Here is a 26906-nt window from a genome sequence, read left to right as displayed (position 1 = left end):
CCCTTCCCTACACCCCCATTCCCTGCTACCCCTCCCCTAGCCCCCAACCCCCGACAGGCCCCACTATGTAATGCTCCCCTCCCTGGGTTCAGGTGTTCTCATTGTTCAACACCCACTTATGAATGAGAACATGAGGTGTTTGTTTTTCTGTTCCTACGTCAGTTTGCTGAGAATGATGGTTTCCAGCTTCATTCATGTCCCTGCAAAGGACATGAACTCATCCTTTTTTGTGGCTGCATAGTATTCTAATGATTTTATCTTAACTTGATTACATCTGCAAAGACTCTATTTCGAAATCAGGTCTCATTTGCAGGTACTAGAAGTTAGAACTTCAAAATTTTCTTTTTGTGGGACACAATTTAACCCATAATAGATAGTCATGGCAAGAAAATGAAAGACTCCCATGAGATTCCATGCTTTCCTTAAAAAAGACTAGAGAAACATAATGAAATGAAGGATGGCTTTGTTTTCATTTTCTTACTAATTTTCTTTGTTTTACTGTGCTTTTAGTTTTTTATGGCCATTGTGGGAAGGTAAGATAATACCACATGGAAACACTTATTTTTCTACTTATTATTTAAATCTTTTATTGTTTTCAGGAGGTATGTCCAATTGTTCTGTAATTTGCTGTAATATTGGAATTTGGTTAGGTGTCAGCCAGCAGGCGATCTTAGTACAGATAACAAACTAAATAGAAGAACATGTTTCACAGAGAGGAAAAAAAAATGTAAAGGTCAAAAAAGGGGAAGAATTAACTATGTATCGGGGAAAGGTGAAAGACATGAAGCATTGTCAAAAATATTTATCCTATAAACTTGACGTAAATTGGGATTTGGTATTGACGCAATGGCTCATGACTCAGGTTTTCTTTCATAGTGTCTCCTGCACCCCAGACAGTTCTGTGTTCTGAAGCTTCCTTTATATTTTCCAGAATTCATAGCCTAAAGAGAAATAACAATAGTGACATTTGCATTTACTTAAGGCTTTGGAAAAACTCAAAGTGAAAATAAGAGTAACTTTCAAGAATTGTCTGCATGGAATAACTGTCTCAACTATTTCAGCCAAGACTGTTTTTAGGTCTTTGTTTTTCATGGCAGAAATAGTAATATTTTCAAGCTTTGGAGGGTAAGGGAAGTTGGAAAGGTGGGAACATCAATTGAATCTTTCTATAAGAGAAAACATCTACATGCTGAAAACAATAGTGTTACAATTATAAATTTGAGAAATTGTAAAAGTTGAAAGAACTTGAACTGCTAACAATTAGTAAAACTATATATTTTATCTACAGATACCATCTAGAATGAAAGGATGGGCAGGTGAGGTACTTCAATTATTGTAACCATACACTGCATTTATTTATTAGTGAGGTGAAATGTGGGAGAAATCATAAAATATATTTTCCTGATTTTTTGTGATTAAACAAATTCGAGGTGGTAGATTTGATAGGGCTGAAATTTATTATACCACTCTCCCCCACAGGGTTTAAATAATTTAGGACACTACATAGAATTATGCTTGAAAGTAAACGCACTGTGGGCAAGCCGTGTTTCCAAGAACACGACGCATCCTACTGGCTAGAGTTAACCAGTCCTGAGAAATGGCAGGAACTCTTGCTCTCCAAATCTTATATTACAAGGCCATAGAATTTGTCCACAGAAAATAATCACCAGTCATCACTGAGCATTTATCACGGTAGGTTTTACTAAGATCAGAGAGATTCAATTACAATTAAATCAATCAACCTTTAATATATTGGCTAACAGATAGACTTCTAAGGAAAAAAAAAAAGCAATTAGATACTATTTTCTTGATCCAGCTTGCCATGCAAGCATCTGAGTAATTTACTTTTGTATGTTTAATTCACAAGTAGCTCAATTTAGAAGTTTTGGTGTGGACTATAGGGTTTAGAAACATATTTGTGTAAAGCTGCTGTCCCACATAGTATTTACCAGAATAATATGATAAACTATGTTCTTTATCTTGAGAGGCTGAATATACAAACAAACAAATACTAGCCAGACCATATAAGACAAAACAACTCTCACTGTAATCTCTTCAGTAATCAGCCCAGGAAACCCAATCATACCCTTTGTAGCCATTGGCCCAAAATGGTCAGAACTTGGTCAATGACTCTCAGCTTTCCTTAGGTTTGCCCTCACTTCTAACCCAGAACCAACTAGAGAAAGAAAATGTGCTCCCCAAACCATTCATAGAGGATGCCGGCTTCCACATAGCCCACCTCCAGCTTCCCCAGGCCAATAGCTTTTGATCAGGGTACACTTGAAGCTTTCCCTTTTCTCTACTATAAAGTTTGTCCGCTCTTCTGCCTGCCTGTGAGTCTCTGGCAAACAAAAGTGATAGTACCAGACTTCCTTGAAAGTGCTAGATAAATAACCTCTGCTTGTTCTGGTTCAGATGTTCATTGTTTATTTCCACAACCTTTATTAGGATCTCTATACAGAATATTTTAAATGACAAGATTAGCCCTGCCCAGATTTAGAAAATCATTTACGGCCACTGGATATCTAACGTGGTACCAAAAAGAGTGTAGAAACTGGTTCAAACTTGGGTCAAGATCCCTTTGATCTAGCTCAAATCTGTGATAATTTGGCATTTTATATTACTCAATACTCTTTCCAGTTCATTTCAGCTAAAGTCTCACTGCTTGTGGGTGTCCTGCATACAGTTTGATTTGGGTGGTGGTTTTCTTGGTGGAACTACTTAGAGGTCATATGACATTTACCTGTGAATAGTTCAAATTGGCTCTGTTTTCATAGGTCCATTTTGCCCTTATTAACTGAGAAATGTGTGGTCTCTGATATTAGATTTTTCCATTCAAATTCTGCCAATATCTTTTATTCATCTTGTAAGCTTGGAAAAGTATTATGAACTTATTTAAGTTTTAATTTGTTTATTTAAAAGTTGTTATCCTGACATTAGCATCTACCTTATAAGGTTGTTTGAGAATTAGAGCATAATTTCTGTAAGGCAATTACCAAAGTTTAAACATGTAATGTTTATTCAATAAATAATAACTATCATTATTACCATTATTATTACATCATAATTGGTGCTTAAATTTCTAAATTAACAACCTTTGTACTTTTGATTTGATAATATGTCTTCATAACTAGGTGATAGCAACCTTCTGTTTTATTGGGAATCAAGCGTCTCAGAATGAGCATGAATGGATATTAGGCTTTTTACCTCAGTGTTCTCAACAGCTTCTACTGGTAGAGCTAGTTACAGCTAGTAACTTGGTCAGGGTTTTCGGATCTAAACTTTACTTTGTAGCGTGTAGACCGATCTACATTTAAAATGTGATACTTCAGAAGCACAGAAAGGTACATGACACAGTCAACTGAAGAAGTGACATGTCCTAACGTATCAAATCATCTCCATTGTCTTTTGAACCCTGTTACAATCAAAGAAATCTCCATGGTGAAATATTCATTTTGCAGACACGACATTGTGTAAGTTTAATTTCAGAATCAAATGAAGGAAAAATTCCTGGGCATTTTATGTGCATTTTTGTTAATGTGATCACAGATACAGAGTTAGCTGTTCAACCCCAAACGAGACATGACCTCACTGGGAGGTTTGTTCGTTGACTAAATTACGGAGCCCCACACAAAGGACACGTCCATGGCACAACTCATGCGCTCCTGTTTCCCCACTGATGTCAGGATTTGTTCTGGGAAGTCTCTAGCAAACATTTTTAGAGCACATATTTTGTGAGAATGTCACTATTTTTGTTAGAAAGGCCATTTAGGGGTCTAATTAGGAACCAAGAATGGAATGAGTTACCTTATCAAAAATTTTAAATCAAAAGGTGTTTATATTGTTTGGTGGATTTCAGTAGAAATTAGAGGAGCAGGTCAGGAGCAGAAGGATGGATAAATCGGAGATCAATCAGGAGCAGCAGCAATGCTTTTTAAAAACATTCATATTCTCTTAGATTCTTGAGGAAATGTTACTAAGAACAGGCCCTCATCACAGCCCCATGTAGCATAGTTCTCAATTTTTCCACAGTGACCGTTTCAAATATTTTTCATTCTCTTCAAATCTCTGCTCCTGTTTCATCTACCCACTCCCCCTATTTAACAGGGAAAATGAAATCACAGACTTCTCGTCTCCTACCCATAGACCCGACTGCCTCTGTATCTATTCTTTCCTTGGAAAGAATCCTGACTCTTTCCCATCCCTCTACTCTGCTCCTTCACCTCCATTTTCTTCTTTTTTCTGCATTATGGATTTCTGATTATTGTGGGATTCATTCTTTCAAATCCCTCTTGAATATGTTCCCTAGGTTATGCAATATCCTTCTTCATGACCTCCTCATCACTTGTCTAGTCAATCTGTCCTCACCACTAGAGTCAGAATCTTAAATACAAATACGCAATGTTTTGTCTTTATGCTAATCAGATTGTGTTAGTCTCCTGATCAGAGCTCTTTAGTTCTGTCCTAGAATAATCCAAACCCTTTAATATGATTTATCAGATGCTGCTTACCACTCCAGCTCTATCCCATACTTCTCCTCATTTTAGATCCCATGATCTGGCCAAGTAATCATTCTCAAAAAATTTTCCTGCTAACTCCTATTCAGTGCTAACACAGTTTGTCTCAACCAGTTTGGTTCAGTATGAATAGAGTAAGGGTGTAAATTGCACCCTTGGGGAAATGTGACTCAACAAGTAACTACTGCAGAATGGATTTACTGGAGAACAAAAGCAAGCATATTCATGCTTTTAAAAACTTAGGAGTCAATCAAGAGTGGAAAAGGCTAAACATAAAAATAATTTTATTCATGAGTACAATTCTAACTTGAACATTCATTACATTTTATTAATTTATCATAAGGACTTAAATGCTTACTGAGTTATAGAAAAACAGTTTAAAACTTTAAGATAAATCATTTTTTGCAGTATGCCTCTTAACAAGACAGCAATTTAAATCTTTTTTTCCCTTTGATTAAAAAAAAGTTTATGGCCTAATGGTATATAATAATTACATTTATGTGTGTGTGTATGTATATATATAATTTAACAATAATGTATACTGATATGTGGACTTTGCCCAATTTTATTTCTAGCACTGACATCAAGGATTAATTTTTTTTCAGACTCAAATATTAGAAGCTAGAGGCTTTTTCTATGACTTTTTGTATTTCCTCCATTAATAGTAGCTTTGAAGTGGAATTTTGAGTGGAATGGAACCTTTGAAGTGGAATTTTGAACAGAATCTGGACTGATATGGGGCTGGCCAAACAGCACCTCAGTAATTATGAATTAAAATATATAACATCTTTTAAAAGACATTCAAAGAATAACCAGGATGTTGAGCAAATTCTAAGTGCTGGAGCTAGCTCTGACTAGCTCACAAGAGGCAACTGTACACACTTCTTACCAAATCCACATTCTGAAGCCTCATATCAGTGACTTGAAATCAGCCCTGCTTGGAGTAATTTATACCACAGGAATGGGAAACTGTACAAATCAGTCCTTTTATTTCCCCCAGAGAGGTAGTTCTGAAAATGCACCAGCACTCCACTTCTTATGAATAAGTTGACCATATGTCACAGCAGTATTGATTGATGCCAGGTGTCCTTCTCACCCATAATTTTCACAACTGCCCCTACCCTCTTCTCTGTCAAAAGTAACAGATTCAAAAATCACTAAAGATATTGAGGAAAATAAGATAATTGGAGATTTTTCACTGCAAGAAGTGAAGACTGAGTTAGAAGGTAAAGAAGCAACTACAAAATGTTTATGTGAAGAACAGGCTGCTGGAAGTAGTAAAAGACTTGTTTTGCAGAGCTTCAGAGGACAGCATGAGGACAGGAAGGTCTTGTAAAAGCTATAGGGAGACACATTTTTATCTGAGTTTAAGGAAGGATTTCCTCGTTGGTAATCTTGAGTCATCATAAAATAGGAATAGAATGCGTTTTGGGGTGAGTGAGGTCTTAGTCCATGAAAACAGTCAAGTGGAGATGGACAGCCATCTTGAGGGGTGTTGTGGAGGAACTGGGGCAATAAATGCTTGGGTGTTAATATCCTTCTTATTGTGGGTTGAATTTTCTTATGGCATTACCTCACTCAGTCATTTTGGCAATTCTCAGAGGGTCTTTGCCTGGTACTATGTGTGTTTAGGGATAGACACAAGGTGAAGAAAAAATAACTCACTCAAATTCACACAAAAAAAGTGACCCAAACCAAAACCCTTATTAAGCCTCACTGTTAAGTTTTAAAATTATATGATTATCACTAATTTGAGAGGACCTACATGTTAACCAACTCATCACTGATTTATTTATGATTTCAGATTTTGAAATCTGTTAGGATTATCAATTTCACTTCAGCACGGTTTGGCCAAAGAAAGGAAAATACATCAGAGGGATTCAAATAACTAGAATCATAAGTAGTGCGAGAGATCTACAGGAGGAAAGTCTGTTTAGCAGTGAGAACTTCAGACACTTCCTCTATATCCTATGGTAACCAGGCAGTTAGAATAACAGGAAGCCCTCAGGCCAGCAAAAATGGCACCTGTGAAGTTTGTCTGGGTCTATCTGAAGGCAGGATTTCAGGAGGGGCTGAGGCTGTACAGAGCAACTTACACATTTTAGTTAGATAAGAAAAATCAGTTAAAAATTAAAAATTGTGTTCATTTCCTAGTGACTACAAGGTACTACATAAAAGTCAGTCAATTGTTTCCTCTATTTCAAATTACTGAATTAGTTTGACGATCATAGGGACTATCAGAAGAATAGTTGTACAGTTTTCCTCCAAGATCAATGCCTTTCATTTGCAGATCTTTCATTTTACCTGATACTTCTCTGCCCATTTCTTCATCCACGTAAATTCCTTCAGTACTTTTTATTTTCCGTTTGTCTTTTCACCATCCGGAAAACATTACTCTCACTCACAAAATTATGTACAACTTTCTTTATATTCTCCCATCAGACTTAACGAACACATAGATGACATTTATTTTTGCATGCTACTGTTTTAAGTGCTTTACAAATATGAATTCATTTACTTCTGCTAAGAGCTAAGATATTTTTATTATCTTCCTTTTACAGAGTAGGGGATTGAGGCACAGAGTGTTAGAGTAGGGAGAGACAGGATTCTAATTGACAGCGTGGCACTTTATTTCAATTCTTAACCACTGTGTTGCCTCTCTCTTTAAAGGTAAGAAATTAAACGAATTTTAATGTGATCTCTGAAAACCAATATTTGAGCTTTTTCCTCCATGAAAATGTGCTTTATCGCTACCCATTTTTCCTGAAGTCCAGCTTTCTACTTACACATTTATATTTTCATAAGCTTTTCTACAGAGCAAATTTGGTGTTACAAACATTGCTTCCTTTTGTCCACATTTTACACATCTACTTCCTCCTTAAATAATTCAACTTTACTGTATTTTATGAAAGAAATGCTATTTATATATTTTGTGATTCCTTATTCTATTATATATTCTACTAACTAAGAATAAAACTGGTCTACTTGGTTTTTTGAGTCTAGGACAGCGATTTTCAACTTGGGGTGATTTTGCTCACCAAGGGACATCTGGCAATGTCTAATCATATTTTTGGATGTCACTACTGGGTTTGGGGTCATACTGGCATCTAGTGGGAAGAGTTTAGGGATGCTGTTAAACTAAGTACCATAAGCACAGGTCATCTTTTCATAACAGAGAAATTTCTGGCCGTAAATATTGAGGCTGAGAAACACAGGTCTAGGATATTCTGTGCATTTAAAATATTCTGTTGAGAACAATTTAGGTATTTTATCCGTAGTACTACAAAAGCTATATAAAAATCATATGTATATAAAAATTATATCTATCTATCTCTAGCTATCATTAATACATCAATCTGCTAGGTTAAGTAGACTAGATTTATCTGTCTGGTGTTCATTTTTTCTTTTGGCTTGTAAAAGACTCAGACTTATAACATAGTTTTAATGCTAATATCATTCTTAAAGTAAATGGTTATAATTGCAGCTTTCTTTTTCTTTTTTCTTCCTGAAGCGGAGTCTTGCTCTGTCGCCCAGACTGGAGTGCAGTGTCGCCATTTGCAACCTTAGCCTCCTGGGTTCAAACAATTCTCCTGCCTCAGCTTTCTGAGTAGTTGGGATTACAGGCGCCTGCCACCAATAAATGTAGATTTCCTTAGTGCTATGTTATTCAGTCACTCATCCATCTTTTTAAAAGAATTAAGTGTTAAGCATTCACTGTACATCAAGCAATGTTGTTAGTGAACAAGTAGTTTAGAATTACATTACAATTAAATTGTAGATTTTAGGACATTTTAGTTAATGTTTACTGAAAAGTGTTATCACAGAATTTATATTTTCTATAGTTTATGTTGTTTTATATGATTATAAAAACAATGTTTTATTTAAGAATAAATTAGGCAGAGTATTTTACATGATGTGGAAAAAATAAGAGAGGAAAGATGGAAAATATTTGATTGAATTATTTATTTTCACCTGATTAGTTGAAACCAGTGGTTAATAACATCACATGCACATAGGACCCAGTGGTTGATTCAAAATAGTATTCCAGGTCAGGTGCGGTGACTCACGCCTGTAATCCCAGCACTTTGGGAGGCTGAGGTGGGTGGATTGGCTGAGCTCAGAAGTTCAAGACCAGCCAGGGCAACATGGTGAAACTCCATCCCTACTAAAATACAAAAAAAAAAAAAACAACTGGGTGTGGCGGTGTGCACCTGTAGTCCCAGCTACTTGGGAGACTGAGGAAGGAGAATTGCTTGAGCCTGAGTGGCAGAGGTTGCAGTGAGCTGAGATCGCACCACTGCACTCCAGCCTGGGCAACAGAGCGAAACTCTGTCTCCAAATCAATCAAACAAACAAACAAAAAACAAAATAGTATTCCATTCTCTCCCCACGATTTTACAATGAAATTACAAGATCAAACAGGACAACTTCTTCATGTTCGCCAAAAGTAGTTATTTTTAATACCAATGACACACAGGAGTAATTGCAGGACATTTGCTTAATTAAAAAAAATCAGTTGGCAAAATCTTATGTGAAAAATTAAAACAAAACAAATAACTCTTTCTCTGAAAATTTCACCCCACTTGGACCTCCACATCCCTTCCCATCCATCACATTTGTCTACTTCATTTGACAGCAGAACTCTCTGTAGGCTTCCTGCATGCTTTCTCCACGTCCCGTCACCCTGTTTTCACTTCTCTGTAGTCAAATCGGGCATTTTTCTCCAAAACTCTGCTGTGACATCTTTCATCAAGGTCACCAGTGACATCGCACTGCTAAATCCAATGGTCAATTCTTGGCCTTATCTTGACATATTGTTAGTATGTAACACCAATGATCACTGCCTTTTTCTTCTTCTTCTTCCTCTTCTTGTTGTTCTTCTTCTCTTCTTCTCTTCCTTTTCCTCCTCCTCTTCTTCTTCTTCTTCTTCTTCTTTTTCTTTTTGATACAGGGTCTCACTCTGCCGCTCTGGTTGGTGGGCAGTGGCATGGTCAGGGCTCACTGCAGCCTTGACTTCCTAGGCTAAAGCAGTTCTCCTGCCTCAGCCACCCAAGTAGCTGGGACTACAGGGGTGCATCACCATCCAGCTAATATATATATAATACATACAAAATATATATTATATAAAATATACATACTATTAAATATTAAATATAAAAATATATTTATGAAATATATATTATATATACACATATAGATATATAAACATATATAATATATTCATATGTATTATATATACACATATGAATATATATACACATATAAAAATATATATGAAAAATATATATATATCTTTTATTTTGTCAGGACAGCATCTCACTATTTTGCCCAGGCTGGTCTAGAACTCCTGGGCTCAAGCATCCTCCTGCCTCAGCCTCCCAAAGCGCTGGGATTACAGGGGTGAGCCACCATACCCGACCACACTGCCTTTTACTTGTAACATTTTCTTTACTTCATAATACATGTCACAATTTTTCCTCTTACTTCAAGCAATTCTCCTTCTTGGTCTTCTTAGTTAAAGCCTCCTCGTTTTCCCAATTTTAAATTAGGCTGTCCCAGGCCTTAGTCATTGGAATCCTTCCCCTTTCTAACTACTCTGACTCTTGTATAATCTCATCCATGTTCGTGGTTGCAAATACTATATGTACATTGATAATTTCCAGTCTTATATTCCCATTCTGAAATTCTTCCATGAGCTCCAGACAGCCTCCTTGACATGTTCATTTTGTTGTCAGAAAGCATATCAAATTTTCCATACTAAAACACCAATTGTTGACTCCCCAACTCCAAAACTCTTTTCCTCTCAGTTCCATTATATGAGTAAATAGCACCAACATTTACTGTGCTATTTATTGAGTAATGGTTCATTTTTATTTTATTTTATTTATTAATTTATTTTTTTGAGACAGAGCCTTACTCTATCACCCAGGCTGGAGTTCAGTGGGGTCTCATAGCAAACTTGCAGTCTGGATCTCCTGGGGTCATGTGATCCTCCTACCTCAGCCTCCCAGATAGCTGGGACTACAGGCACAAGCTACCATGCCCAGTGAATTTATCTGTTATTTTTAGTAGAGATGAGGTTTCACTATGTTGCCCAGGTTGGTCTTCAACTTCTGAGCTGAAACAATCCTCCTGCCTCAGCCTCCCAAAGTGCTGAGATTACAGGCATGAGCCACTGTGTCTGGCCGGTAATGCTTCTTAACAAGAAACTTGCTCCCTCTCTTATTTGAAATTTAAAGGAGGCAAATGAACAAACTGCAAAGCAAAACTAGCATGTTGAAAGACAATCTAAACTTTGTCCTTAGAATCACTACTGAGGTTGTTGACAGTCTTTTGGGGGGGCACACACTTCCTTGAAACCCAAATGAAATGATGTTGGGCAAGATGCCGTTTGCCCTAGGTATAGGGTTACATAGTCAGGCAAAGTGTGCATTTACACAGAAAGATCTTTGCTGTGACAATAACAGAGCACCTTCAGTTAAGAACACAGTTGGAAGATGTTGTAAAAAACCTGGAGGTATCAGTAAGAGACAATCCAGCCTTTCAGGATAAAAAGAAATGTAAGGGTAATGTGTGGCCACTTTTGTGATGTGGAAAGATTTTTATTATTGTATAAGTTTATAGAGGTTTAATCAGAAACAAAGATGTAAACGGGCATGGAAGAAGGCTATTTCTTCTGGATGCTTGTTTTCCATCGCCACCATTGGCAAGACTATCTACTATGCGTAGGCATGGGAACCAGTTAAAGAAAGTGTCAATTCACTAGAGCAAAGCTGAGAACTCAGTGGCCTTTGTCTGTGGTGAATGTATCCGGAAAGGCAAAGAAGAGAGAGATTCTCCTGTGGGGCTTCCCATCTCCATGGCGGTAGGTGCTGACAGCTTCAGAAAAGTACTAAAAAGGCAAAGAGGAAAGAGCCCTGAAGTGCCCAGCTACAGTGCTCTTACAAGATGAAAAGGGCATGGGGTTTAGATCTGAGCTTCATCGTCTTTCACTAAGGTAAGATCGTGTAGTGGATTAAAAGTGTTCCGAACCTGAACTAATTGCTTGTCTGCTCTCTTAAGCTCATTCTTTTTGCATGTATCCCTGCTAATCAGCACCTTTATGATGCTTTTTTTGGCTCAGTAGTCATGCTTTATGGAAGCATCATGGTCTATAGCTGAGAATAAGTTTTCTTTCTCTCATACAATCTCTGGGGAATGCTGAGCCAAACTTATTAAAAATGTCAGTGCCATTTGCAGATCCATTAAGGGAAGTAACATTCAGAGACAGAGAGAGACTAAAAGGATGATGACTTAGCCAGCTGACATAACTTACTGACGTGGAACAACGTGGAAGAGGTGAATCTTTCATTTCCTGTGGAAAATAGTCATTCATAAAACTGTCTTTTTTGTATGTCTTTGTCACTTTTCCACTGTTGCAAAGTGACAGCAAAGTAGCATCAGGAATTTGAAACTGTGTAATAACATACGTTGTCATCAATTTGGAATTAATCACATCTTCACAACTAAAAATATAGACAGAATTGCTGTAAACACTCTTTAGAAAAAGAAGTGCTAAAAGGTAGCTTCAATAAATAATAAGCACCTCAAGCACTGAAATCTAACTAAGTATAAAAACACTGGGCTTTTGAACTTTTAATGTTTTCTTCTACTCGTTGCTTTCTTTCAATTTGTAATCTGGACTGTTGCTATGGAGTAAATAACACCTCCTATGTTCCATGCCTTCAGGTTTCCATTTCACTAGTAGAAGTGGTACAAGTTGAAGGAAGGCAGCTAGTCTTTGTGACAATTCTAAGACAGTATCGATGCATGGCCACGGTTTTAGCCATAAACAACTTATTTATGAAATGCTTTAAGCTTTTCTTTTAAAAGTACCTCCCCTGCCTCTTAAAAATTTTCCCATGAATCTTGAAATAATCCTGAGAATTCAGATAAAGTGGGGGTAATATCCTTAGAGGTTCTGACAGTCTACAGTCTGCAAGGTAGAGACCAAATTGGCTACATGTTAGCAGCATGACCTTCCCCCGAATTGCTAAGCTTCTCTCTGCCTCCTTTTCTAAAGCCTTTAATAGTATCTATATCTTAGGCTATTATTTAACTTCACTTGATATGGTACCTGGCACACAAGGAGTGCAAAGTAAATGGAGACAATTATTGTTAGCTCCATTTTAGAAAGGAGGGAAACTGATAGAGAGAGTGATAGTGGGTTAATAGCCTAAGCTCCCAGTAATATACCAGTGGCTCAACTCCAAAGAATACATGTTTTGCTTTCAAGTTAAGAAAATACAAGCCAATCGCAATTTTGTAATGAGGAAGGTGGAATACAGTTGTAATGTCAATGGTGCTTCTGACAATTCATACCAGCCCTGACCTGCTTCTGCCATGGTTTTCTGACCTGCAATATTTAATCTTCAGTTTTCAGACATCCGAATTCCACTCTGGACCTTGCCTGTCTGGTAAGCCCAATCTCTGCAGGTCAGCCATGCAGCTGAGGTGAGGGATGGTATGTTGGGATGGGCTGGCATAAGGAGTCATGGGGGTCAAGAAGAAAGTTAGGGCCAGAGACATTGTTTTGTGTGTGCATAGTTTAATAAAGACAAACCAGTCATTTTTCATTTTAATCTTTATAAGAGGCCACATTAGAACATCTGCTTTAAAGTGGCTTTATCCTATTGGCTTCTTCTACCATTGTCACAGGAGCTGCCTCAAGTCAGCCAAGGTTGAAGTTCCTATTTTATTTGATAGCTTAAGCTTCAGGCAAAAACTACTGACGTTTATGAGATACCTAGTATTTTACAATTCTATCTGATTTGATTCTTGTAAAGTAACTTCTCTGAGTTCACGTAGGTAAATGTTGGAGATGAGATTCAAATAGAAATTAGACTGTCTAAAAATCAAATCTAAGTGATGAAAGCAAAGGCACTATTTTGTTTGTATCACTTAGTAATACATCTAGAATCACAAGTCATGATAAGAACCTGATAAGACCCTAATGGCAGCCATATCACCAAAACCTGAGTTTGGGTCACCTTCAAGATGCAACACACCCAACATCACAGTGAGATTCAGGGGCACCCTGAAACACAAGAATAAGAGATAGAAACATCTAACCTTGGAGACTTTCCTTGTAGCCATTCTGTCGAGTTGTATATTTTTTTTAATTGTTGCTCAGAAAATTCTTGATCCAGTCTGAGTGTTTTGTTATCTTTGAGCCATATGCAGAATTACAAAATGAAAATGAAAACAGATCAGCTAAAATTAAGAAGTCAATGCAATGAGCAAAGGCACAGATAATATCAAAACATGGATCAGGATGATCTGCCCTATTGGCATGACACATATGGCTCAAATTATTATTATTTTTTAATTAAAAGACTCAAGTATTTTGACTTTATTGAGAAGATGAAGTCTGACACTGTTTATTTCCAATCCTCTTGGAAAGACTTTCACCACTGTTCATCTCATAAAATTGGAGTGCTGTTTACCAGAAAATAGCATAACATAAAACCTTTAGATATTAATGTTAAAAGAGAACTTCCGAGTTTTCTAGTTCAGCCTCCTAGCAAATTCAAGAAGCTCTTCCATAAATTCAAGTTGATTATCCAAGTTCAGAGTAAATACTTCAATCCTCAATAGATCATTTCTATTGTAAGATACTAACAATAAAAACATTCTTCATGATACAGACAATAAATCTACATCCCTGTGAAATCCATAAACAGATTCTAGCCCCGTCCTTTGTAGCACCATAGAGCAAAGCCCCTGTCTCTACTGCATGAACAGAGAGTATTCGTTACTGCATTCAAGGGTGTGAATTAATTAGAGCCAGGGTCCTGTTTTGATTATCTCAGCACATCTAGATCACAGTACAGGGGATATAGTTGTAGTTCAATAACAGTTTTGAATATGTGGGTATATGTAATCTTAAATAGTTTCTTCTCTGTTTTTTCTTTTTCCTGATTTCAGACATCCACATTCCACCCTGGGCCTTGCCCATCTGGTGAGCCCAATCTCTGCAGATCAGTCACGCAGTTGAGGTCAGGGAAGATATGTAGGGATGGGCTGACATAAGGGGTAACGAGGGTCAAGATGAAAGTTAGGGCTAGGGACATTCTTTTGTGTGTACATAGTTTTATAAGGAAAAATCAGTCATTTTGCATTTTGATCTTTATAAATGGCCACATCAAAATATCTGCTTTAAAGTGGCTGTGTCCCAGTGGCTTCTTTTACCATTGTCACTTTTGAGGGAGGGTCTTGTTGTACTCCTTCACCATTATGGTGATTTCTATTAACAAAAGAGATAGCAGGAATCAAACATTACATTTCAGATGTGAAACATCTCCCAATAAACCAGCATTTACTACTTCCACTGGGAATTCTGTGTGGCTAGAAAACTATTTTTGTTGAATCTTTGCCTTGATTTTCTGGGAAAGATATATTTTTAACCCCATTCACCTTCCTCCCTCCCTTTCCCTTTGCCCATTTTTGCTAGCTCTCTGAGCTTGATATTGATGACTGTTTAGTATAATCAGTCGCCTAAATTTCCCTGCTTGTGAATTTCTCCAGTCCCTAGAGCTGAGGTCATTTGATTCCACATGTAGTCCCCTCTGCTCTAGATTCTGGGATGGGTCATTCCTTGAACACCTAAGAGTGGCTCTAAAACTCATCTCAGGGGACTCAGCAAGCATTTATTGCAGTGAGTTCTGCTCTGAACCTGTCCTCCAGTCCTAATGACTGGGCTACTTTTTCCTGAGTTCAGGTCCAAATAGCCACCATCACTCTGACTCCATGTCCAACTATTCTTTTTATTATTAAGGCTTAAAACTTTATCAACAAAATGAGATAAATTTCTCATGTTTTTCCCACCCAACATTTATTATCCTGTGACCCTGAATAAATATCTAAAATGGGGATAATATTGATCCCTTGTTCTAAGGACAACTCGGAGAATTAAACACATTTCATGAACATAAAATGTCTGGCACTTAAGAAGTGTTTCTCTCTGGCTGAGAATTCTTATCTGATTATCATCTCTCTGTTTGGAAGTCCTAAACCCCAGCTCCATATCTTGAGCCCAGTTTCTTTTTTTGCCATACCTATTTGATATAGACTTCTTACCTACCAAAATATCTACATACTGCCTATTATCCCTTTTCCTAACTTCCCCAACACTGGGTTTCCCCCTCTTTCTCTTCCCCTGTTCTTTCACTGGGTGTCTGTTAAGCTCATTAACTAAAGCTCTGCCACTCTTTACTCCCTATTCCAGCAGCTCAACTGAATTTCCGTCCTTTCACAATGATAGCTGGATCTGTCCCAAGAACAGAAAATGCCACACTCCAGTGGGCAATCCTAAACTCTTGGCTTTCGACCTTAGAAGTCTGGCCATTACATTGCCTTTTAATCCACATGTGTTGGATCTAATACTACTTAGTTGAAGATTCACTATCTTTTCCCTAAATAATTGCTCCCAGCCACTGGGATTATCCTCTTCAGCTCCCCATCCCCATCATCTGCTAGCATGGAGCTGTGAGAGCTGTATTCCATCAGCAAGGATCTCCCAAGGCTGAAAGACCCAGAAACCTGGCTGTCTGCACCTACAATGTTCGGAGATATACCCTCTTCAAAGGGGAAGGCACTGCTTCTGCTTAAACAGTTCTCGACTGTGATAATTATACATACTTTAATCTTGCAAAGTTTCTCTGGACATGAAGATGGAAATGTGCTTTTCCCCTTCCCAGTCTCAGGAATTCTTTGATCTCTAATTTGACATGATAAACAGATTCTCCATCGTCACCTGTTATGGTGTGAATGTGTCTTTATTTCATTAATGCGGGGTTGCCAGTGACATGAAGTGCTTTTTGTTTTGGGTCTCTCTTCTCTACCCCCATCCTTCCCGTATCTAATAATCACCATAATTATATTAGAAGGCAGATTTCTGATCACAGTGTGAGAGTGTCCCTAAGACGGACAGGATGATTTTCTGTCTACCCAGTGCAAACAGCCTTTGGTTCTTCACAGTGATTTCATAGACAACCTAGACTCTGTGAGAAGAAGAATGGAATACAGATCTCTAACTCTCAGATCAGGAACCAGACTTACAAATCTACACACTTCACACACACACACACACACACACACACACACTACACATTTCTAGCATCGAGTCTTTGTGATGAGAGTTAGTTCTTCCATAAGAGTCCAGCTTCTGGCTGCAGAAGGAATTAATGCCAGGATAATTCTGTGTACTTTGGATCCATGCAGTAGGAAGCTTTATGCTTGCTGCTTTCCTCAGGATGCCCTGTGACATCACCCACACTGGATTGTTTTTCCGTTTGTGTTAAAATACTTTGGCTTCATTCCAAAGGGTGTCTGAAGACAACAAGCTTTCCCTCCAGTCTACCCACTGGCCACATAATCCCACAACTGGAAACATTCTTCTGCATGAAAAGGCATCACTCAATTAGCTCTCACTGAGAGCACCACCCTGCCCCATTGCCCCAAGATCTGAGCTTCCTTTGACCTCTTTCCTTGCTGATGTTTTAGATTCTTAATGGTTTGACCTGGTGGAGGTCTGCTACAGTCACTTGCTACTGGTAGTTGCGTCCCCAGTGTGTATATCAAGGGCTGATATAAGGAGAGTGGGTAGATGTACCTCAGGAAAATTTTGAAATTGCCTCAGATGCTGAAACAGTTCACTACAACCGTGGTGTCTGGAGTTGCAGGGAATAGCATATAATCTCCTTAATCCTAGAAAACATGGTTCAAACTGTATATACAAAAGATATGCACATCTGAGGGCATGAGGATGACATTAACCATTATGCGCCACTCACACTAGTTATAGAGACCTGGGTTGCAATGCTAGTTGTTTTTGCCTTCCAACTTAATTTAGTTAACTACTTCATTTCTCTAAGACTTAGCTTATTAATTTGTAAAACACAAAAGATATAGTACAACCTGCTTTTCTAGATGGCTATTAGGATTATGGGAGAGTGATATAGCACTGAGCCCCAAGAAGAGGAGATGGAGCCAGGCTGAGGGGAAGGTGTCACTAAAAGCAGAAGGTGGGAGCACATGGAAAAACCTTGATTAGCATCATAGATTATCTGCAGGCTGGACCTTCAGAGTTGTACCACACTGAATACTTGGTTGTACTATTGGACTTCCTGGCCATTACTGCTTGGATAGATGAGACTTTGATTGGTGCTCTTCTATTAAACTGGTAGTAAAATCTCTTTGGGGAAAGGAGCAGAATACACATGCCCACAGATAGGCAAGGTCACTGATATGATTTGGCTGTGTCCCCACCCAAATCTCATCTTCAGTTGTAGCTCCCATAATTCCCATGTGTGTGGGAGAGACCTGATGGGAGATAATTACATCATGGGGCAGTTTCTCTATACTGTTCTCCTGGTAGTGAATAAGTCTCACAGATCTGATGGTTTTTTCAGGGGAAACCCCTTTTGCTTGGCTGTCTTACTGCTTTCACCTTCCACCGTGATTTTGAGTCCTCCACAGCCATGTGGAACTTCTTCTTCTTGTTTTTCTTTCTTTTTTTTTAAATAAATTACCCTATCTCAGATATGTCCTTATCAGCAGTGTGAAAACTAATACAGTCAACAATCCCAGTGTGTTGCTTTCATACAAAGAACATTCTTTGATTCAAAGGAGAAGAATAGAAATCAGGGTGGTCCTGCTCGGGAGAGGAAGTAGAGACCTGCTTTGCTTGATGGCACAGAGCAGATGGTGTGTTGCCATTTCCACTTGCCCCTGGGACCAAGAACCCAAGAACCAAGAACAAGTCCTGGAAGGCTAGGGGTTGATGGGCAGGGCCTTGCACTTCTTTTGATTTTCACAAGGTTTTAGTGACATTTAGCTGAATATGAATAACTAACAGGACAAATATTCCTTCAGCCTTTTATGTCTTCTCTCGTAAATGTTTCTTGGTAAGGGAGCTGGCATGGGCACATTCACAGGTTGTTGATGATCTGTCTTTGAGGACTGGTTTCTTTCTTTCTTTTTTTTTTTTAATGAGGGCATCCAGTCTATGTTTCTAGGGGAAAATTACATGAGATTTGGGAGTTCAAATGCCAATGATGTTTATAATTCTCAGCTAAAGTGCTGAGGGCCAGTATTTCTTTCTCTCATCTTGAAATCTATGAATAAAAAAACATAGTTTATAGTATAATCCTTCCAGTTGTGTTTCAAAGTTCTGCGGTACTCCCAAACCTATCAGTTGAATGACTTTTTCACAAATATTATCTATCATTTATGGGTATAAAATGGCATTTTGATTAAGTTGAAGCAAAAGGTAATTTTATTACCAGAGGAAATATTCATCTCATCTGTGTCTCCTTCTCTATTCAACCTCAAATAAAATGGGGCCATGTGGTCTCCAGTTAAGACTGTTATAAATAATCTTTTTAATAAAATCAGTATCTAAAATTATTGAATTTTTAATACATATTAGTAATATGTCTCCATGTAGCTATACTATATACATTCTTGGCTAAGAAATAATTTTGGTCTGGATATAGGAAACCTCTCTGTTCAAGCCAAGCACCACTCCAATTTTCATAGGCAGATTATCCACTGGATGCATTAGCCCAAGGAATTAAAATTAAAATTCCTAAACTTCCTTTTGTTCAAGAACCCAGAATGTTTTCCTTGGTTACATCTTTCCCATCTGATAGCTTGATATCAAAGGAGCAAAAAACCAGTTTTAATGGGGCACTCTTCTCAAAACATATAATATATTCCAAGTCAAATGCAAATTGATTTTTCACTACTTTCCTTTTATGGCTTATCTATGGCACCAACTTCATTTGCCTAGGAAATCAAGAATTAATCACATGAGCAGAATGCTAGTAAAGCAATTTTGTTCCTGAAATGCTGGGAAAAGTCTTAACCCTAGTCACCTTTCTTTTGAATCTAGCATCGTCTTTCTCACTTTGATATTATTCCACCATAGAAGTCCATATTCTTTTTTTCTGAGATGGAGTTTCGCTGTTGTTACCCAGACTGGAGTGCAATGGCACGATCTCGGCTCACTGCAACCTCTGCCTCCTGGGTTCAAGCAATTCTCCTGCCTCAGCCTCCTGAGTAGCTGGGACTACAGGCACGCACCACCATGCCCAGCTAATTTTTGTATTTTTACTAGAGATGGGGTTTCACCTTGTTGACCAGTATGGTCTCGATCTCTTGACCTTGTGATCCACCCGCCTCGGCCTCCCAAAGTGCTGGGATTATAGGCGTGAGCCACAGCGCCGGGCCAGAAGTCCTATTCTTAAAGAGCTGTGTTGACAACATTGCTGTGGTTTGCTTGGCAAGACTGAACTTCTCAAAGGAAGTAATATTCCTCATAATTCTTAATCATAGTCTTCACAGTACCTCAGATCTAGTTGAATGTTGATTGAATTAAAAAATACACAAAGATATGTCCATAATTTTTTCCTATTACTGTCACTGTTGTATTTGGCTAAACGGTATAGAAACTCTTCCACTGAAGATTTAAACACTTTACCGTCGTGGTTTAAGAGAAAAGTGCTCCCATCTTCCTCAAACTCAATTCTTTGTTGGCCATCAACATGAATATTCCAGCCTGAGAAAAGCTGGGAAAAGCATAACTTCTCTTTTTAAGGAAAATATTACTAACTTGGGTTGTTGCTGTTTGTATAGGCATTCATAGATAATGAAATTCAAACCTTCCAAATCAGGACAGGATGATTCATTCTTCTTCTATGGCACTATCATGGAAATAAAAAGTATGATTGGAAGAGAAAGTATAAAAAAATGGAAATTCAAGATTCTATCAAATACGCTGACTCTGTGAGCTCTCTAAATCTTCTATTTTCTGTAGTAAGTGGCAATGCTTCTCTGCTAAGAACCCTTGAGAAGGCACACACTAATAGAAAGTTAATCTCATGTGACAAGCAACATATAGCTTACAGTATTGTCTCAAGAAGCTATCTATTTGGATCTTCCTAGGAAGATCTTTTGTCTTGTATTTTAAGGCTTTCTTAATTTATCTATATCCACAAGGAAAATGGGAACGGAGCCATCAGCCAATAACACTTACTTTATTTTCCTCTCCAATAAAGATGTCCTGAGTTTTCATTTCAACAGCTTAAAACAGAAACTCAATCACTTAAAGGTCAAAGAAGTTGTAGACACTATCCAGGGAGTTTCTGGTCTACGAGTAAATCACATCTGTGAGTTCAATGATTCCCAGCAGATTGAATAGACTAATAAATAGACTCTCTGTAAATTGCCAAAGAGGACAGTTTGAAGGCAGTTCTCACAAATGGGAAAATAGCAACAGAGAGATAGGAGTTGGATTTCTATTGGCATGCCATAAATACCAAATTTTGAGAAGGTCAAAAGTCATGGCATATATGCTTTCCATAAATTACATTTGTTCTGAAATGAACAGATAGGTTCAACCAAAGCAACTCCCATGCAAAACTATATGGGAGCTATTAAAGCTTAGTCATAGGTAACGTGGCATTTAGAAACACCATGAAAAGTGTTGTCATTCTGTTGAAAAACACAAAGCGGATAACTAGTACAGAATGACTTCTATTCTTAGCAACACTTGTAGTTCTTCTGGGCAGTTCTGTCATGTCTCCCTGAAGGTAATGAAGGTCAAGGCAATTAGATACTAAAACAGAATTCTTAAACAAGTCTGGGAAATAGCCAATCTAATAATTAATGGTGGGGGGAAATGACAGTTAACTCTCTCTCTCCCCATTTGGATTTACACTTGAATGATGATATTAATCTCCATCAGATAATTCCACTTTTCATTTGTTATTTGATTTGGCTAAGATTGTAGTCATAGCTACATACACTGTGATTAAAAACTAAAAAATACCACCTAGTATAAAAGGAAGTTTGGAAGCACAGCTTCTTTTTATCGTTATAGCAATCCACTGATCTGCATTTTCAGGTGGGCAAACAGAGGCTCAAAGAGGTTGATTAGTTGGTGCAAAAGTGCACAGTCTTACTAGCAAGCAAGCAGGTATTTAAACTCAAATTTTGGTGTATCAGAATCTAGGCCTCAATCTTTGAAACTGAAGGTCTCAATCTTGAAAATGCATAAGAATCTATTGAGGACCAACCAAATAAGGGTTGGGTTGAAACTCGAGGATCTATAAGTGTGAGATGCTCCTAAAATTTGAAAGCAAATAGTTGGCTACACTTTTAAAAACACTACTATACTATACTGCTTGTAGGGATATCTACAGGAGGTGTTGGAGGTTATGAATATGTAGCTTGAGGTTATGAATATCTAGCCAGGGCCAGTTATTTAGGCAAACCTGTATCAGTGAATATGTAATTGCCATCCTCAGGACTCATTCACTTAAAGGGCCATTTACTTGAGTTTTGTACATCTAGCAATAGAGAACTTAAAGTAGGAAAATGACAAAATAGCACAATTTTTAACATTTTATTTCCAAAGTTTTTGAAAAATTAAGATAAAAGAAAGATTTTTAAAACAGACCTTGTTATATAAGCCAAGAAATAACGGTATTGACAGTTTAATATGGTTTGGAATGGGAAAGAGACAAAAGGAGGCACCAGAAAGGGGAAATGCATTTGATGCCCATTTAATGCTAACTCTGCTTTATCCCTAATTTGCTACCCACTGTTTTCATGATTTCTCTAATTGGTCTCCAGTGGCCAAATGTGATCTGACTCCCTCTTTCCCCCACCTCCTTGTTTTAAATGAGATCTGGTTTTACTTAGATAAATTAAATGTCACTATATTTGTGTCTGTAAATTGTTCCAGCAAAAATTACAGCATCAACGTCTGACTTTAAATGTCTGTACGGCTGTCTGCCTCTCTGGGCTATTTATAGTTGCCTTTTAAAAAGCCTAATAAATGCTTTTAGATTGCTATTGATTTGTTTCCCCTTTACAAAGCCTCAGAATTAATATTCTTCAAAGTATTAACTGAAAATACCTGTTTTTCTTTCTGTAAAACTCATGCATGTTTACTGTTAAATTTTAGAAAATATAAATATGCAAATAGAAGAAAAAAGAAAAATAATCACTTAAAAATTAGCATTTTTTGTATATCATTCTGTTTTTTCTCCATTTTTAAATCTATTTAAACTTAAAAATATATTGTACAAGATTTTTATAGCCCTGTTTTTATTTTCATTTAAAAAGCCCACATTTTTTCCTATCATTCTTCTATTCCATTATTTTAAATGGCTATAGAGTAATCACATGATTATACCATTACCTATGAAACCAACCTCTCATTTATAAAATAGCTAATTCACATCCAGATTCTGTCACTACAAATAGTCCTCCAATGTAGCCATGTCTTTGTATTCATCTATAATAAATCTTCAGAAAAAATTGCTAAGAATGAAATTGCTGCATTGAAGTGTGTACCAGATTCACAGACTACTGTCACACATAGCTAGCTTACCTCCAGAAATAGTTCAAATTGAATGTATACATTTGAATATATCTTTAAAGTGACAATATAACACACATTAATAGTGAAGGAGTCACTTTTCTAGTAATTCAATTATAGACTTAACAAATTTAAACACTTTTACATGAACAGACACTTTTCAAAAGAAGACATACAAGCAGTCAACAAAACATGAAAAAATGCTAGCTATCACTAAGCATCAGAGAAATGCAAATCTAAACCACAAATGAGATACCATCTCACACCAGTCAAAATAGCCATTATTAATACATTTTAAAACAACAGCTGTTGCTGAGGCTGCAGAGAAAAGGGAATGTTTAAACACTGTTGGTGGGAATGTAACTTAGTTCAGGCACTATGGAAAGCAGTTTGGAGATTTCTCAAATAACTTAAAACAGAACTACTATTCAACCCAGCAATTCTATTACTGGGTCTATATTCAAAAGAAAACAAATCATTCACCAAAAGTTACCTGCACCCATGTGTTGATAAAGGCACCATTCACAATAGCAAAGACATAGAATCAACCTAGGTGCCCATCACTGGTGGACTGGATAAAGAATATGTGGTAAAGATACACTATGGAATACTACACAGCCATAAAAAAGAACAAAATCATGTCTTTTGCAGCAACATTTATGCAGATGGAGGCCATTATCTTAAGTGAATTAACACAGAAACAGAAAACCAAATACTGCATGTTCTCACTTAAGTGGGAGCTAAACATTGGATACTCATGAACACAAACATGGCAAAACAGACACAGAGGACTTCTAGATGGGAGCGGGGAGGGGTTCAAGTTTTGAAAACCTAACTGTTGGGCACTATACTCGGTACCTAGATGAAAGGATTATTCATATCCCAAACCTCAACATCACGCAATATGCCTGAATAACAAACCTCCACATGTACCACTGAATCTAAAGTAAAAGTTGAAAAAAATAATAATAATATAGGTCCGGGTGTGGTGGCTCACGCCTATAATCCCAGCACTTTGGGACGCCGAGGAAGGTGGATCACGAGGTCAAGAGATCGAGACCATCCTGGTCAACATGGTGAAACCCCATCTCTACTAAAAATACAAAAATTAGCTGGGCATGGTGGCACATGCCTGTAGTCCCAGCTACTCAGGAGGCTAAGGCAGGAGAATTGCTTGAACCCAGGAGGTGGAGGTTGCGGTGAGCCAAGATTGCACCATTGCACTCCAGCCTGGGTAACAAGAGCAAAACTCCGTCTCAAAAAAAGAAAAAATAATAATAATAATATAAAATTTCATGCTGAAATCTACCAACAGTTCTGAGGAAGCTGATAAATAAAATCAAATAGTATAACTTTTGTGTTTTCCATTTATAAACTGGTATCTGCAACAGGGAAGAGTAGGTAAATGGAAAAAGTTGAGAGTTGGTGTTTCGAGAACTGTCAGTGCTGATGTTCTTATAGTTTTAGAAGCACTCTCTTATGAGGGGTGAAATTTCCTTGAGGATAAATATCATCTTTGTATTATTCAATTATTTATTCATTTATTTCTTCAAAATATAGTTAGTAAATGTCTACACACCACATATTGCTTTAGCTGTTAGGGATATGGTGGTAAATAAGACAAGCATAGCCCTCATGGAGCTTGCAATTTATTTCACAGAACACTCTAATCAACAAAAAAGATAATCAGAAACATCCTTGGGTGTTAGAGCAGGGTATGGCAAACTCTTCTGTAAAGACTCAAATAAAATAGGATAATATTTAAAGTGGTAAATATTTTAGGCTTTGTGGACAGCATGGCCTCTGATACAGCTACTCAACTTTGTAAGTTTGTGTGATACAGGAGAGAGAAGACTTTCCCTCTACACTCAAGTTCAGTAATTGAGTACAACTTATAATTGTTCAGAATTTGAGTCTATAAAATAATCTGACAAGAGGCAGATTTTATCAGTCCATTTTTGCATTGCTATAAATATCTGAGACTTGGTAATTTAAAACCTAGGTAATTTAAACCTTTTTTAAATAAAAGAGGTTAAATTGGTTCACGGTTCTACAGGTTGTACAGGAAGCATAATGCCAGCATCTGCTTCTGGGGAGGCCTCAAGAAGCTTACAAAATGGTGGAAATTGAAGAGGGAGCAGGCATATTACATGGTGAAAGCAGGAGAAAGTGACAGATAGAGTGGAGGGGGGAGATACCACCACTTTTAAATGATCAGATCTCACGAGAACTCACTATCGTGAAGACAGCACCAAGCCATGAAAGATTCATTCCCATGATCAAAATACCTCCCACCAGGTCCCCTCCTCCAGCAATGGGGATTACATTTCAACATGAGATTTGGGTGGGAGAAGAAATACCCAAACTATATTATTGTGCCCTGGCCCACCCCAAATCTTATTTCCTTCTCCCATTGCAAAATACAATCATTCCTTCCACCAAATTCCCCAAAAGTCTTAACTTATTCTAACATTAAGTCAAAAGTCTAAATCCTACCTGAGAAAAGGCAAATCCCTTCCACTTATGAGCCTGTAAAATCGAAAACAAGTTAGTTATTTCCAAGATACAATAGGGACATTGTACAAACAGGCATTGGATAAACATTCCCATTCCAAAAGGAAGAAATTAGTCAAAATAAAGGGGCTATAGGCCCCACACAGGTTTAAAACATAGCAGGGCAGTCACAAAATCTTAATGCTCCAAAATAATCTCCTTTGACTCCATGGCCCATATCCAGAGCACACTGGTGCAAGGGGTAGGTTCACAAGGTCTTGGGTAGCTCCACATCTGTGGCTTTTCAGGGTTTAGTCCCTGAGACTGCCCTCACAGGTTGTTGAATGCATGTAGCTTTTCCATGCACAAAGTACAAGTTGCTGGTGGATCTACTTTTCTGATGCCTGGAGGATGGTGACCCTTTCTCACATCTCCACTAGTCAGTGCTCCAGTGGGAAATGTGTGTGAGGGCTCCAATCCATGTTTCCCCTCTGCACTTCCCTAGTAGAGGTTCTCTGTGGAGGCTCCACCCCTGCAACAGGCTTCTGCCTGGGCACCCAAGCTTTCCCATACATCCTTTTAAATCAAGTGAGAGGCTACCAAGCCTCATAACTCTTGCATTCCATAGACCTGCAGGTTTAACACCACGCAGGAGCCACCAAGGATTATGGCTTGCACTCTCTGAAGCAGCAACTCAAGTTGTATCTTGGAGCCTTTGAGCCAAGGCTAGAGCTGGAGTGACTTGGATGCAGGGAGCAGTGTCCCAAGGCTGCACAAAGCAGCAGGGCCCTAGACCCAGCCCACAAAACCATTATTTTCTCCTAACCCTTCAGGCCTGTGATGGGAGGGACTTCCTAGAAGAGTTCTAAAATTCCTTTGAGGCCTTTTCCCCATTGTATTAGATATTAGCACTTGGCTCCCATTTAGCCATGACAAATATCTCTAGCAAGTGGTTGCTCCACAGCCTGCTTGCATTTGTCTCTCCAAAATGCCTTTTGTCTTCTGCCATGTGGCCAAGCTGCAAATTCTCCAAAATTTTACACTGTTTCCCTTTTAAATTTAAGTTCCAAATTTAAGTCATTTCTTTGCTCTTGCATCTGAACATAGGCAGTTAGAAGCAGCCATGCTAAATCTTGAACAATTTGCTGCTTAGAAATTTCTTCTACCAGATACCTAAATTATCACTATGAAGTTCACACTTCTACAGATCCCTAGGGCAGAGGCACAACGCAGCCAAGTTCTTTGCTAAGGCACAATATGCATGAGTGACCTTTGTTCCAGTTCCCAATAAGTTCCTCATTTCCACCTGAGACCTTGTCAGCCTGGACTTCATTTTCCATATCATTATTGGCATTTTGGTCACAACTATTTAACACTATGAAATTCCAAACTTTCCCTCATCTTTCTGTCTTCTTCTGAGCACTCCAAACTCTTCCAACCTCTGCCTGTCACTCAGTTTCAAAGCT

General features: G+C 37.9%; 1 protein-coding gene across 4 annotated transcripts in view; it reads left to right on the top strand.

The window, feature by feature from the left end:
• KCNJ16 (potassium inwardly rectifying channel subfamily J member 16) overlaps positions 1-26906 on the top strand; it is a 58843-nt gene that overhangs the window by 18929 nt on the left and 13008 nt on the right. The window contains exon 1 of one of the 4 annotated variants that reach the window (XM_012453815.3): positions 11236-11514. The exons of the other annotated variants lie outside the window; for them this stretch is intronic. The gene's annotated coding sequence lies outside the window, so the exon portion shown is untranslated. Of the gene's footprint in view, positions 1-11235; positions 11515-26906 lie in introns of those variants that run through there. 4 annotated transcript variants of the gene reach the window in all.

The sequence above is a fragment of the Aotus nancymaae genome, unplaced genomic scaffold, assembly GCF_030222135.1.
Source record: "Aotus nancymaae isolate 86718 unplaced genomic scaffold, 86718_ANA_hifiasm-v0.15.2.pri h1tg000089l, whole genome shotgun sequence".
Taxonomy (NCBI): domain Eukaryota; kingdom Metazoa; phylum Chordata; class Mammalia; order Primates; family Aotidae; genus Aotus; species Aotus nancymaae.
This window is presented reverse-complemented; position numbering and strand designations above follow the sequence as displayed.